This window comes from Anabrus simplex, chromosome 1 (genome assembly GCF_040414725.1).
Source record: "Anabrus simplex isolate iqAnaSimp1 chromosome 1, ASM4041472v1, whole genome shotgun sequence".
Taxonomy (NCBI): Eukaryota; Metazoa; Arthropoda; class Insecta; order Orthoptera; family Tettigoniidae; genus Anabrus; species Anabrus simplex.
Genome location: NC_090265.1, coordinates 1,332,554,193 through 1,332,567,067, shown reverse-complemented (window position 1 = coordinate 1,332,567,067; position 12,875 = coordinate 1,332,554,193). Strand labels below are relative to the sequence as shown.

General features: G+C 39.9%; 1 protein-coding gene across 2 annotated transcripts in view; it reads left to right on the top strand.

Annotated features, from left to right (window-relative positions):
- The window catches only part of LOC136858315 (probable Rho GTPase-activating protein CG5521), a 709,838-nt gene that overhangs the window by 240,311 nt on the left and 456,652 nt on the right, over positions 1-12,875 (top strand). The window lies entirely within an intron of this gene.

Here is a 12,875-nt window from a genome sequence, read left to right as displayed (position 1 = left end):
GAAATATTGCCCGTTGGGAAACTTGTTTAATGTAGGGCTGAACACCCCCCATGCTTTCTTGCCATTGTGGAGTACCCGTCATATGTTTACGATTTCATCAATTATTCCTCACTTTCGCAGAATATCGATAATTAATTCTGATAAGCCCGATGCAGCCTTATCGATCAAAATATCATGAAAGCCTCTGAATCTTTCTGTGGGATCCTGTTTTAAGCAAAACTGGAATATTACACCGACTTGAGATCTATTTGATACATCTAAGGTCTCATTCGCCTGAATACCAATGAAATCACATGAATATAATACTGCTTTGATCGTCTCCTGGATTATGGTAGTTACAGACTCATTTCATTCATTCTGTATTTTGCTTGATGTGCCTTTAAAGACCGACGTGCCGGGCTGGGTGGCTCAGACGGTTGAGGCGTTGGTCTTCTGATTGCAACTTGGCAGGTTCGATCCTGGCTCAGTCTGGTGGTATTTGAAGGTGCTCAAATACGTCAGCCTCGTGTTGGTAGATTTACAGGCACGTAAAAGAACTCCTGTGGGACTAAATTCCGGCAGTAGTTAATGGGACATAAAGCAAATAACATTATTATTATTATTATTATTATTATTATTATTATTATTATTATTATTATTATTATTAATGCCCGACGTGGACTGGAGATGATCTCGAATGTACTGTTCCTGTTTTGAAAGATGATCTAACAACTCTAGATAATTGATCCTGTTGATTGAGTCTTCCCCTTCAAAATGACCTCGAAATCCAAGCTCCTGTTTCCGATGAGAACACACAGTATCAAGTTTCTCAACAACAAGCCGATTTAGTTTTACGACTTCATTATGTTTAACGGCTTGGATTCTTGCAACTTCAGATAAATAACGTTCTGTATCCCCCGGCGCCTCAAGTAAACGGAATTTCTCTTCATTCTGAATAAGTTTATTTCAATTTGGATGCTTCTCCGCTAAAATATTTAAAGTCCATTCCTTTTCACCACCAAACAAAACACACGTAGACCCTATAACAAAGCCATGAATATTGTGTATACCAAGAAAATTGAAATTTTCTAGCTACTTTACCTTCAAAATACTTAATATCTAAATTAGGCATACATGTTTTGGTTTTGGCTTCACACGTCTCTTCATAAGTCCAAAAAGGGAACGGTTTACTTTTTAAAGAGTTCAAAAGACCAGTAACGTTTCCGAAAGGGCCTGTTTCACTCATTATTTAAACGCGAGTTTCAGCCAGAGGATGTCAGTCTTGTTTTACACAACAGAAACTCAGAAAATGAACGGGTTGTTTCCATGTATGAATTGTCACTAATATTGCCAATAATGCACCGATTGCCTACTAACTTGAAAGAATAGTGTGTGCACTTACACAGTTAACAATACGTACTTCATTGTCACCTTCGCGCTAGGAATTTCTACGCACTCGAATAGCAGAAGAGGCATGCCTCAATGGGCCATAGACTTAGCGGAGAGAGGGGCGCGGGCAGTAACCTAACTTTCCTCCACCACCCCGCTCGCAATCACCAAGGTAGCGAAACGCAAACAAACCAAAACTCCTGGGTGAGACAACTTATTTGCTGCCTCCCTGTCAGAACAAGTAGTCCGCTGTTACCATCTAGCGGGCGATCAGCGAAACACATAGCCTGCTGTCAACCATGTAGTACATATTAAGTAGAGAATATTGTAGTTTTAGCACAATAACAACAGCAGATAAATTTGTTGCAATATATATATAATTTAAACGCATTTCTTAGGGTAGGCATTGCCTCAAATGACTCCAAGTAGTTTTGACCATATCCTGTGAAGTCAAATCCAGCAACTTAAGAGGTGATTGATGGCATGTCTTGAAACTCCTGAGGTGTGAAAAGTTTCCAGTCATGGAACCACATCAAAGTTCTCTCTGATTAGTCTTGTAGTTGTCTTCATAGGGGGTTCCCTTCAATGAAGTCTGGTTAGACAAGCGTCAAATATGTCAATATGAATAAGCAGAACCTGATTTTGGAGGATCTTGTGGTACTCTTTGACTAGAACATTACACCTGTGGAGATGGGGTGGAGGGATGTAGCTCAGAACTGGAAGCCATGGAGTAGGATATTATTGAATGGTACCAGAGATCAGTGGCGCTGTCTTATTGATCTCACCATCAGTCTTCCTGATTTGAGGGCTGGTTAACCACACAGGGGCGCATCATTCAGCTGCAGATAGAACGAGACCAATAGCCCAAGAGCAAAGAGTTCAAGCATTCAAGCCCCATGTTGTTGCCCATAGTGTCTGGATAATGTTTTTATGTGTATTCAGCTTTGCAGCAGTCTTCAGGAAATGTTGTGTGAAGGATAACATTCTATCCAAAATAACACCCAGGTACATGGGAAACTGATTGTGTGGTAAAAGGACATAATCAAAATACACTCCCAAGATGTTAACCGTGCGGTAATTCAAATGGAATGAACAGACTCTGAACAGATCGGAGTGTTCTAGGGGACTTTTTTTTCCCTACAAATGGAGACTACAACCAAGTATGACCAAGATAAACCAGTATGACTGGATTGTAATTATATGGGTATCACAAGTTTCGCAGATATAAGAATGATGTTACCTAAGTGTAATGGAAGGAAGTTAGTTAATGGATGATTATAATACTTATCCATATTGTAATGTTTATTGATTGTTATTAATCTGTTTCAGTTCTTGAGTATTTATTGTTTATATATGATTGTAAGCCAATACTGACGAAAGTCAACTATGGTAGAAAAACAAAAATGATAAAATATAGAAATTTATTAATGAATCGTACAAAGCTCAGTATATCTGAATAAGGACAGTCAACATCCTAACCCTAAAAGACAAGACCAAAGAGCTGATAAGAGTTCATGAAGGGGAAGGACATAGCAATCCTTAGTCTTAGTGTAGCAAAATGGAGAGGAAGAGGGGAAAGAAAACTTATGGAAGGGTACAGGTTGTTTTACAGTGGAGAACATGGTGCACTAAACAGAGTAGGAATGATCATTAGAAGGGATGTCCTGTAATAAGTGGAGGAGGTGAAGAAGATTAAAGACAGAAAGATCATAGCTAGGATAGAGTTTGAGACAGGAGCGTGAGATCTGTTCCGAGTATATGCTCCACGAACTGCAAATAAAAAAGAGAATACAGAACAATTCCTTGTAGAAATGGAGAATTATGTAGAAGACAAGGAAGTAATGTTAATGGGAGAGTGAACGCACAAGTGGGAAGAGACAGATTGGGAGGAGAAGAGATTCTGGAAGCATACGGATATGGCAGCAAGAATTAAGAAGGGAATGTGTTAATGGATAAGAGAGGAACTGACTGATAATAGGAAACACATGGTTCAGAAAGAAAAATAGCCAGAAGATTACCGAGTATGGAAGGGTAAACAGAAGAACGAAACTTGATTGTTTACATATTAGTGGAAAAAGGACATCGAAAAGAACTTATGGATGTTTCAGCTATGCCTGAGGAAACTTTTGGGGGTGTCCATAGAACAGTGATAAGAAAGTTGAAAGTAGGCAAGGTCACAAAACTACAAGAAAAGAAGAACCACAGACCACGAACCTACGACGCTGGCGTAGAAGTGGGGGAGGTGATACTCCCAGGTGGCGGATAGGGTTTCCTAACCGGCTTGCCGGCGGACTTGAGGGAAATAAAATACCTCTCGCGGACCAAACACACAACCCCCTGTGTGTGGGGGACCCAGACGAAGAATACACCCTGCCTGTCATGAGAGGCAACTAAAAGGGGCGACCAAGGGAAGATTGTATTAGAACCATGAAACTACTTTTGATTAGTACCATCACACGGGGAACACCATGGGTTGCCTTTACTTGCAGGTAGTACCACTATATTAGATACACAATAGGTTCGTGATTAGTAGCAGCAGAGAGTGGTTCACTGTGGGTTTCCAGTACCCATGATTAGTACCTTTGTGAGAAACACCACGGGTCTCGGCGTTGCCTGTGATTAGTACCCACTATATGAGGAATACCACGGAAATACCGGCGCTCATGATTAGTACACCTAGGTGAGGAACACCATCGGTTTGCATTGCCTGTGTGTGGCGGCATTAGGTGAGAAACACATAGGTCTGTGTTACCTGTATGATGTACAATACTTGTGAGTAGTACCATCATGTGCAAAACACCGTGAGTCTATGCTACTTTTGATTAGTACCTGAACGTGACGAATACCATGTTTTTACTTTACTAGCAATAGGTACAGATCAGTAGTGATTGATCACTCGTGATTGAGAAGGAAATGTTAGGGTCTGAAGATTAAAAAAAAAGGAAGTTCAGGAAGAGTTGAGGAAAGTATTACAATATTAGTCCTATTGAATAGGAATGGAATCATTTTAGAGTGCATTTGTAAGGTGTACAGAGGAAACGTGGCAGAACATCAGGAAAGGTAAGAGAGAAAGAGACAACATGATAGAGTGAAAGGTAAAGTAAATGAAAAGAAGAAAACCTGGAAGGAATGGAAAACACACAAGACCGAAGAGACTAGAGCGAGATACATAGAAGCAGAAGGAGTTTGCAAAATGTAGTAGCTGAAAAAAGGAAGAAAAGATGGTAAACATTCATCCTGGAAGTAAAGGAAGATTTGAGCTGCGTGGAAAAAATTCTTATTTGGAATTATAAGAAAATGTAAAAATGAAGTGGTGAACGTAGGGTTTGTAAAGAATAAAGGAGGAGTAATACTGACAAATCCAGAAGGGATAATGAACAAATGGGAAGAACATTTCAGTGAAATTCTGAACATGAGAAACCAGACATGTGGAGAAGGTATCCAGGCAGCAGGAATGTAAGAAGTTACTGCAAAGGATTCAGACGTTTCAATGACGTGTGGAATGGGCAGTTAAAAAGATGAAGATGGGAAAAGCTGTGGGGAAAAGATGAAGCCAGAATTGAGAAAAAGGGGTTATAATACAAATATTCAAGAAAGGAGATAAGATGATGTATGGTAATTATCGAGGAATCACCGTCATCTCTCATGTTGCCAAGATAATAGAAGGGATATTGGAAAGAAGAATTTGAGAAAAGTGGAAAGTCAGTTACAAGAGGAACAGTGTGGATTCAGAAGTGGAAGGTCAACATTGGAACCCATTTTCATTCTGAGACGGATCATGGAAAAGAGCTGGCAGTTGGGAAGGATATTATAATGACTTTTATGCTCGACGATGCCGAAATATAAATATATGCCAGAAAAGTGAATCTTAATGAGGCTCATTATAGTTCAAGTGTTTTCATTATGATACAGATTCTCCAACAATCAGAGTTCAGATTTTCATTATGATTCAGGTTCTCGACCAGCCAGAGTTCAGATTTTTATTATGATACAACTGTTTGACCATTTAGGTAAGGATAGCAAAATCAAACATGTTGGACACACATATTAACATCAATGTATCTTCTACTTCCAATTTTCCACAACCACACGATGCATCCCTTCAAATTCACTTCACCAACTGTACAATAAACAATTTGTATTTTGGCCTAGGGATGTGGCGACCCCATCGCCCAGTGGGAAATCACTGCAATCAGACACCCGGGTATTGGAGGGAAAATAATAACTTGTTCGGTTTGGAGGAAATGCCAATCCAAAACCATGAACATCTTCGGTAAACAATGGCCCAGAGTGTAGCACCTGGGAAGAGTGGAGTGGACAGGGCTCCATAGCCGTAGTGAAGTCGACCTGTCTAGGGGTGACAACCCTGAATAATAAGCCTCCCAAGCTAACAACTTGGGTAGTATGTTGGACGGTGGCTCGCTACTGTCCCACAAAGAATGATCTTCAACTGAGCACGGAGGAAAATTTTGCTGAATGCACTACCCCAGGTGGTAACCAATCCACCGTCGCCCATGGTGACATTAGCAGACCTTTGGATTCTGAGAAGTCCACACCGACATGCTTTAAGGATGAGTCGGAGCATCCGGAAATCACCGGACGCAAACTCAGATCAAGACAGCAAAGCTTCTTCACAACATTTAATGCTAACTCGCTGTTAAAAGTGGGTAAACTGAAACATCTGACTGATTCACTAACACTACACAGCATAGTACTCACAGCAGTACGGGAAACTAGATTTACGGACAAGCATTCCTTCGAGTCCCAAGGCTACAGAATCCTCAAAGGAAATGTTGGTCAGCAGGTAATGAAGAACTTACCCCACTTAGGTACAGGATTTATAATCAGTCACAGGATACTGGATTCAGTCACAGACTTCACCTCCCCGAGCATTCATGTATCCATTCTCTCTCTCATATGTGCTAACAAGGGCTACAGTGTAGTCAGTGTACATGCCGCAATTAACCAGGACAACAGACGAAATTCAAACAGAACTGATAAATTCTGGGAAGACTTAGAAGATATTCTCTCTAAACTTCCTGAGAGGCACACCGTCATACTGCTTGGTGACTTTAATGCCCAATTGTGAAGAGAGAAAAAATACAGAAACATAGTGGGCAATTATTCGGCGCATAAGTGAATCAACCGCAACGGGGAATGCTTGGTGGATCTGTGTGGGACTTTTGGGTTGGTCATGAAATCAACAGCCTTCAAACACCTGCCAAGGAAGCAGAAGAGTTGGATTTCACCTGATACCAACCTGGGTGAATTCCAGATAGATCATGTGGCTATTTCACGAAAATCTCAAAAGGAAATACAAAATGTGAAGGTACCAAGAAGCGCCAATCTGACTCAGACCACTACCTCTCAAAGGTCAAAATCAGACTCCAGTCTAGGAACACTAGATTACACAGGACCTCCAAGATGGTAAGATTTGACGTAGAGCGATTTAAGAACAGTCAGGAAGTAAGTCAGGGACTGAACAGTACAGATCTCACCAGCTGGGATCAACTGAAGGAGACTCTTATCAAGGTGGCCAGTGAACTCGCCCCCCCTCACTAGACTTTTCACGACAAGGACAACTGCCACCTTTTAGCTCAGTATTTTTAAAAAACCAATCAACTGTGATCCACCCAGCAAAGACTTTGACTACAAACAGTCCACACCAAACCCGGATTTGCTGCCTCCTTCATTGGCAGAAGTTGGCCAAATCATCTGTGGTGCACTGAAGACTGTGACAATGCAATAGCCCAAAGACAGTCAGCCTAGGTGAAGTGGAATTCTAAAAAGACCAAGGAAAATTGGGAAAACATTTTGGAACAAAGAAAGCTCACAGCCAAGATAATTCAATGAACCAAACGGACCTTCACACAAAACCAACTAACCCAAATAGAAGAGAGCTTTGCTAAGAATAACTCCCGAGATTTCTACAGAACCTTCAAGCAGACACTCAGTAAATACACTCCGCCAAGCCTCCACTTCAGAGACCCACAAGGCAAACTGACTTTTCACGACAAGGACAACTGCCACCTTTTAGCTCAGTACTTTAAAAAACCAATCAACTGTGATCCACCCAGCAAGGACTTTGACTACAAACAGTCCACACCAAACCTGGATTTGCTGCCTCCTTCATTGGCAGAAGTTGGCCAAATCATTCAACTTAAGAATAATAAGGCAGCTGGAGAGGACTCTATCATTGCTGAACTGTGGAAATATGCTGGAAGCAATGCCGTGGGCAAGCTCACTGAGATGATCCAGGACATGAATACCTAATAAAAGAAATAGACAGTGTGCAGAGGAAAGCAGCAAGATTTGTAACGGGGGATTTCAGGAGAAAGAGTAGTGTATCAGAAATGTTAAAGGAACTTGGGTGGGAAACTTTAAGAGAAGGGAGAAAACTAGACTTATAGGATTATATAGAGCCTATACAAGAGAAGAAGCATGGGGAGATATCCGTGAGAGGCTTCAGTTGGAAAATAATTATATCGGCAGGACAGACCACAAATATAAAATTAGAAGGAATTTTAGCAGAAGCGATTGGGGTAAATTTTCATTCATTGGGAAGGGTGTGAAGGAGTGGAACAGTTTACCAGGGGTAGTGTTTGATCCTTTTCCAAAATCTGTACAGATATTCAAGAAGAGAATAAACAGCAACAGAGAAAATAAATGAAATGTTAGAGGGCATTCGACCAGTGCAGGTTATTGTAAAAAAAAAATGTGTGTGAATAAATGAATTCCATCCCCTGGTCTAAGGAGTTTGGACAGCCAAAGTAGGGGACTGCCTGTAGGGGTGAAGTACAGTGGGGACTTCGAGGGCCCTGGGACCGCTACGGTAGCTGTGAAGGCCCTTCAGGAACTCTGAAAAGTGGTGGCAAAAGGGGCTCTGGTTAAGACGCAGCAGGTCGTTATGCTTCTTAGGTTCCAGAACAGGTGAAAAAAAAAAAAGTAAATAAATAAATGCAATGTAAATATTAATCTTATACCAGTTGTACAGTACCATTTGAAGTAATTCCACATACTGTATATCAGATGACTATATTTGTAAGTAGTACAGGAGATATTATAAGTAGAATTTTGTAAAAAATATAAATTTATTAAGGATGAGCTGTGTGTTTAATAGAAAACATTGTTAGTGTAAATTGTATAATAATGTATTATAGGAACATTTTCTTCTCTTATTAATTTAATATTTAGTGCTTGACAATAATGTATTTTAGTGTACCATTTGCCACCGAGGTAGACACCTCATTTGCAAATAAAGAGATTTTGATTTGATTTGATCTGGGAAACAGAGAAATTACCACCTGATTGGAAATCGACTCTGATCCATCTGCTTCACAAAAAGGGAGATTTTACTGATCTAAACTACTACCGTGGAATTTTCCTCATCACGGTAACATACAAGATTCTCTCCAAGGCATTACTAAAAAGGGCAGAAAACCAGCTGGATCAGCAGGGAGGCTTCAGAAAAACCCAATCCTGTGCTGAACAGATCCTCAACCTTAAAACTGTACTTGCATACTCCATGATGAGAAACCACAAGGTGGTTGTCACCTTTGTTAATTTTAGGAAGGCCTACGATTCCGTTGATAGAGAAACGCTTAGCAAAGTACTCCAGGACCTAGGGCTAGACAACAAAACCCACAGACTCATCCTAGAAACCTTGACCAACACCCATTTCAAGGTTAAATTTAGAGGTGAGATATCAGAAAGTTTTGAGATAAAAATTGGAGTGAGACAAGGGGATGGACTTTCCCCACTTCTCTTGAACTGTGTCCTTGAAAAGATTGTGAGAGAATGGAGCAAGGAACTGATCAACTTGGGTGTTCAGTGCGGGGTCTACTTGGGCCGTAAGAACAATGGACTGGTTGTAGATTGCCTGGCCTTTGCAGATGACATGGCACTGATTGCTGATTCTCTTGAAATGGCAACAATGCAGGTAAATTGCCTCAGGAAACAGGCTGCCCAAGTGAGTCTTCAAGTGTCGCTGGAGAAAACAGAATTTTCTTCACCAACATCGAAGAAGCTAACAGAGAGATGTTACTAGAGTAGGGAAACATCAAGAGGACTGAGAAATTTAAATATCTCAGCAAATAGATTGAACTTAACTTATCGGAAGAGCATCATTATCCATGAAAGTCAACAAGTTGGAACTAGCCTATTGAATGACTTAGAACACCTACAACAAGAAATGCCTGTCACGCAACCTGAAACTTAAACTTAACACACTTCAGTCATACGACCAGAAGCCCTGTATGCCATGGAGTGTCTTTCCTTGAACCGAAGAGGTATGGTATAGAAATTGGAAGTCAGAGAGAGGAGAATCCTCAGAAAGATCCTAGGCCCAGTAAAGGAAGATGGGGAATTCTGAAGGCGACATAACTCTGAGCTCTACGAATATATTGAGAGGCTCTCTGACTGTGCAACAAAAAGAAGGGTGGCTTTCTATGGCCATGTTTCAAGATTGTCTCCAAACAGACTGTTCACCTTCTGGCAAAACAGGAAGGTTCGTACCACTTGGTTCATAGAAACCAAGTGGGATATTAATGAACTGGAAATAACAGATCTTCAAAACAAACAGTCTGTGAGACGCACCCTGAAGGAAGTCTGTGGATTTCAGAAAAAACCACGAAGGAAAGGTACCCCCTGGACAGAAGAGAGAAAGGAGTTACACCAGCAGAAGATGCGACAATACTGGGCAAAGATCAAAGCCCAATAGTTGAACAAGTGTGGTCCAAAGTAGGCCCATTCACAACAACAACGACGACGACAACAATAACAACAACAACAACGACGACAATTTGTATTTGAAATAAAGCTAGGTTATGATAACCATGTATCAAAGCTTTGAAAACATCTGTCATTGTGAAGGTCTCTGATCCAGTCATGGAAAATCAATAATCCAGCGCGTATGCTTTGTGCCTGTTCAGTAAACGCAACTGGCAAGCGACAGAAATTTATGAATATATCGTCGAGCATGAACAATCGTATGCAACTCACCTATAATGGTAATTAAGACACTTGCATGGAAATTATAAAACTTGTTTCGCTCGTTTTATAAACATACTCATGTCTCAATTATTGCCATTATAGGCTTGTTGCTTAATGTACTATTATAGAAACGTCATATGACAGCATGCCCAGAACAAAAGTTTAGGAAAGCATGACACACATGGGCATTGGCAAGGAACTATCGACTATGATAAAAGCAATATACAGTGTGATAATTGTTACAGCTATGTGGAGACAACAACAGGTTGATCAGAATGGTTTGAATTGACAATGGGCTAAAACAAGGGAGTGTGTTGTCACCTTTACTCTTCATAATGGTGATTGATGACATTGTAAAGGCAGCAAAGGAAGATCATAAAGGGGAAAGAATGAATGTAATGATGTTTGCGGATGATGATGTGATCTGGGGAGAAGATGAGGAAGTACAACAGCAGCTGAATGTAATGAATAGACGAATTGAAGAATGGGGATTGAGGGTTAGTGTGGAGAAGAGCAAGATATTGATGATGAATAGAAGTAGTATAAAAGGAAAGGAGCTACCAAAATTGAAAACAAGGAACTGGAAATAGTAGAAAACTTCAAATACTTGGGAAGTGAACTGACAGAAAATGGAAGACTGGATATAGAGATTAGTAGGAGGATACGAATGGGGAGTGCCTTTTACCACTATGTACACAGATTACTGTAGTATAAAGATAGTGTGAAACCTCGTTTGTGCATTCCTCATTAACACGTTTACTCGCTTAGCACATCGTAAATTCGAAGTCCCGATTTTCATCATATTAAATCTATATAAAAGTACCTCACTTATGGCGTCACGAATTTTCGCTATTACCGCTTAGTATGATCACATTTTTCCCGGCCCAGAAAATTTTTGTTATCCCTTGTGAAACAGTCGTGATTTCCAGATTGGGTAAAATCCATCGCCACAGTTGCATGATTATGGAAAAAGGCCTTAAATTCCTGAACTTCATAGGATAAGTTGCATGTTCGGGGATCAAGCTGTTAGCCTCAGGAATGTTCAACTTTGCTTGCCGGTTAGCAGAAAGATTGCTGAATAACACAGTGAGTCTATTTGTGCTATATTTCACATTCCATTCAGAAGTTAGAAATTTATTTTGTTTTGTGTGGAACAGTGAAGTGTAGCGAATGTTTGTCGCATGATACGGTAGCCTATATCAGGATTAGGAACATACATATCGCATCACGAATTTTCACTATTACCACTTACTAGAAGTACGATCATATTTTTACTAGCTCTGAAAATGTTATTTGTCATACCTTGTGAAAGAAACATGATTTACAACTCGGGTAAGAGCCGTTGCCACAGTTGCATGATTACGGAAAAAGTGAGCCTATTTGTGCTCGTATTCCATTCATAAGTTAGAAATTTATTTTGTGTTGAGTGGTACAGTGAAATTTTTTTGCATCATACTGTAGCCTACAGTACATCTGGCTTAGGAACATAATTGTGTGAAATTGACTAGTGTGGTGCATATTTGTCTTGTGATAGCCTAGTTATGGATACGGAAGAAGTAAAATTTCTTTCTAATGAAGAAAACATTAAAATCTTTCAGAAAGTGGACTGGCATCCACATCTTTAAGCATGCTGATGTCGCGAATGTTGAGCTCACACCTTCAAGTTTTGACTCGATCGATTCAGTTTGGTCAAAGTTTGAAAAATGGTGACCAAAGTCATTCTGTTCCATCTCAGCCGCACATGGCCGAATATAACCTCCAATTCATTGTCTAAGAGTGTGACCAGAAAATAATGTTTTATAACCCACTGCTCTGAAATGACAGGTTTCTACTAACATTTGTTTTAGGAAGAGTGTGATGTGCAAAAATACTTGGATATTTTTATTGGCCCCCATGCATATGTTTTCATATTTGTTATTTGGTGTTTTTCTCACCATTCGGTGCAGTTGTTATTTTATAAGCCCCAGTAGAAAAGGTTTTCCTATTTCTTCTCTTGTGTTTTTCACACCGTTTAATACTTTCCTCTCATCTTGAGAAATGTACTGTACCTTCAAATACACGACATAAAATGCCTTCATTACATGTTACAAATCTCATGTTATGGTCCGTATTGAAATGTACTTAAAGTCAAATAATAATACTAGATTATAAATTCCACCTGTTAAACCCCAATACATATATGTATTGAACAGGTGGGATTTATAATTTCATTTCTATGTATTGAACAGGTACAATTTATAATGTAGTATTATTATTTGACTTTAAATGCCTTCATGTCAGAAAAAATCTTATCTAGTGTTTCCATATCCCTGTTGGATAGTTTTTATTCTTATATTCAGTAGTACGTTTTCTAGCTTCACACCATTTTTGTTGTCCCTTGCAGAAACGTCTTAACGAGGTTTTACTGTATATCAATGAAGGCTAAAGTAGTAGTTTACAAAGGATATTACTTACCTATGCAGAAAAAACCTGGACAATGAGTAGAGTACAGGCAGCTGAAATGAAATTCCTGACTG